Source organism: Gekko japonicus, unplaced genomic scaffold (assembly GCF_001447785.1).
Source record: "Gekko japonicus isolate JY-2015 unplaced genomic scaffold, Gekko_japonicus_V1.1 scaffold544, whole genome shotgun sequence".
Classification (NCBI taxonomy): Eukaryota; Metazoa; Chordata; class Lepidosauria; order Squamata; family Gekkonidae; genus Gekko; species Gekko japonicus.
The window spans coordinates 214,200-217,531 of record NW_015167550.1 but is presented as its reverse complement, the minus strand read 5'-3'; the positions used below and the strand labels follow the sequence as shown (position 1 = coordinate 217,531).

At 45.7% G+C, this 3,332-nt stretch overlaps 1 protein-coding gene across 1 annotated transcript in view; it reads right to left on the bottom strand.

Moving 5' to 3' along the window:
• PPP1R9B (protein phosphatase 1 regulatory subunit 9B) overlaps positions 1-3,332 on the bottom strand; it is a 99,019-nt gene that overhangs the window by 92,538 nt on the left and 3,149 nt on the right. The window lies entirely within an intron of this gene.

The window sequence follows — 3,332 nt, the reverse complement described above, 5'->3', positions numbered from 1 at the left end:
TCGGGATCGCTTGCGGTGTATCGCTCAGGACGAGGGTCGCGTGCAAACAATACATTAAAATATACCTTTTGTGGTTAGGACTCCCCCGAGCATAAAAGAGCAAGCTTTCGGATGCCCCAGAACTCTTCTTCGCAGGATGGTTTTAGGGTCTTTTTGCGGCAGGTCCTGTATGTATCCCGTTGAACATTGCCGTCCTAAGCAGGTATCCTCAAAATACTACTCGTCTCTATTCGAGGGGGTTTACTCCTAGGAAAATGGGCTTAGAGCAGCACTGTTGGTGTAGTAGTTTCGCTGTATTGGTTTCATCATTTTCTATGGCATTTTTCTTCCAACCATTATTTCATTCCCTCTCTTGTTCTCATTAGCAGTGCAATCCTAAACAGAGTTACACCCTTCTGAGGCCAGCTGGCTTCCAGTCCAGTAGCACCTTAGAGACCAAAAAAATTTTCAGGGTATAAAATTTCGAGAGCCAAAACTCCCTTCTTCAGATACGAAGGCCATGACTTAGGATTTTAAAAAATGTTGGGGGGAGGGTATTTGTGTATGTGTGCGGGCACACACCTTGGGGGCTTGGCCATTTCAGAGAAATGGCTTGCTATTGCCTGCCTCTGCATCCCGACCCTGGTATTCTTTGGAGGTCTCTCATCCAAGGACTTGCCAGGGTCGGCCCTGCTTAGCTTCCGAGATCTGAGAGACCGGGCTTGCCTGGGCTGTTCAGGTCGGGGCTGCCTTGATTTAGGATTGTGCTGCAACCCTTCAAGGAAGTTCTGGGGTTATGGCAGCCTCTGGCAACCCACCAGTCTTTTGGTGCACTGAGATATAAGATGGACTCAAATCCACCAATAGGTTTCTACAAAAATGAATTTTACTTCTTGACTTTTGGAATATGAGATTTTAGGATAATGGCCTAACCTACCTCACTGGGTTGTTGTACAGAGAAAAGAAATAAAATGATTCAACCATTTGAATTTTTAAATATATTGTGAAGAGTGCATAAAACACTATTATATCATCTATCTATCATCTATCTATCTCTTAACTCCTTAACTGTAGAGATTACAAGAATTATTGCTGAAGCATGATGGGTTGTAATATATATATATATATATATCTCCTGTTGCATTTCTCTGTGGTCACACAATGATAACTACTTATGATCTGCAGCGTTTTGCACAGCTTGACTTGTGTGATGCGACTGCAAGGTGTTGTGTCAGTATTGCCATTTGCCGTTTCATGAAAGCCGCTGAGACAGAGGGCCGGCTTTCCATGGAGAAGATCCCAGATTCAGTCCCTGGCATCTCCAGTTAAAAAATCTGAGAAAGCAAGCAGCTTGGGGATACACTGATGTCTTCTGTTTTACCTTCCCAGCAACCCTGCTGAGAGAGAGAGAGTGCACAAGACTGGTTTAAGATCACCTAGCACGCCTGTGTAATCGAATTATGATTTGAACCCCATTCTAACCACTCCACCACCCTAGTTTATAAAAGTTAGAGCAGCCAATAGGCTGCTGCCGTATAAGGCAGCTTCCTTTGTTTTTCTCTGCGTGTAAAGTGCTGTCAAGTCATCGCCAACTTATGGAGACCCCGGCCATAGGGTTTTCAAGTCAAGAGACATTCAGAGGTTGTTTGCCATTGTTTGCCTTTGTGTAGTGAACCTGGACTTCCTTAGGTGGTCTTCCATCCCAGTACCAACCAGGGCCAACCCTGCTTAGTTTCTGCCTAAGGTGGGGCTTAGGAGCTGCGGTGGCTCAAGTGGTTAAGACGCTGAACTGCAGGCTGTGGGAGGTCAGTAGTTCAGCAGTTCGAGACCATTGGTGTTTAGTCATGCCGGCCACATGACCACGGAAACGTCTTCGGACAGCGCTGGCTCTTCGGCTTTGAAACGGAGATGAGCACCGCAACCCTAGAGTCGGACTCAACTGGCTTTTGAGCAAGGGAAACCTTTATCTTTACTTTTTTAAGGTGGGGCTAGCCTGGGCCATCCAGGTCACAGCGTTTGGTTTTTTTCCTGTTCCCTTGCAGCGAAGGAGGCATTACAGAGGTTGACATATTTTGCAACAGTGCCTTAGTATTCCTAGTTATCGGTTTCTTCAGACCCACAGCCTGCCCTGGCACTGATGTTTTCTCTGATCTGCTTGCTCCAAAGTGCAGCTAAATACACTGGGCACTCCATCAGATTTTATCCAGTATTCTTGATGCTCTCTCCAGTGGACTATGTCTACGGTTTCATCACAGAACTAACTGAAACACAGCCCAAAGTGAGAGTGCTGTGGAGTGGGGGGGATGTTACCAGCTCCCTTTAATCTTGAATGAGTCATTTGTTAGACCTTGCCTTAGTTTGTTGTTTGCATTTGTTCTCTGATTTTGTAACTCCTGTTGCATTGTCCATTGGCTGGCTGATAGCACCGCTTGCTGTTAGGCCGACCACATGCCTCTTGGACCTGTGTCCCTCATGGCTGGTGAAAGCCAGTGGTGAAGGAATACGAGGTGCCATCTGCCCAGTCTTGAATCTTTCATTTCTGGGTAAGATAATTGAGAGAGCGGTGACGGAGCAGCTGCAGAGTTTCCTGGAAGACATATTGGCACTCGACCCATTCCAGTCCAACTTCCGCCTTGCCCTGGCCAAGGGACGGAGACAGCATCGGTCACCCTCACAGACATCTCTGCAAACAGTTGGATTGTGGTGAGCTGGCACCGCTGCTATTGCTTGACCTTACAGCCACGTTTGACACGGTCAGTCATGATCTTTTGACCCACCGCCTCGCCTTGCTTGGCTGGTACTCTATAAATAAAATAAATGGAAGAGGGTTTTTTTCCCCAAAAAATGAATGCTCTTTTGACTTGACTGTCATCTTCACATATTACTTAACTTACTTTTTAAATTTAGCTTATCCATAGCCTGCTTTCTCATTGAAACTCAAGCTGGATTACAAAAAATTTTAAACAATGCCATCAAACAGCCGAAGACATCCAATAAGCAATGCAATAGGACTAGGATTACAGAGTTAGGAAACAAGGGAAACAAACAAAAAATGGTCTGAGGCATGCCATACTACAAGCAGTGCAGAAAGCAGATTACAAAGGTTGAAGATTGTGCAGTAAAAGCCAGATGATACATACAATTAACATTGCAATACACGCCAATTCTATCCCCTTACAAAAGCACCCTCCTAGGTTGTTCTGTTATACCACATTAAAGGTAAAGATTCCCCTTGCTCGAAAGCCAGTTGAATCCAACTCTAGGGGGTGGTACTCATCTCCGTTTCCAAGCCGAAGAGCCAGTGCTGTCCGAAAACGTTTCTGTGGTCATGTGGCTGGCATGACTGAATGCCG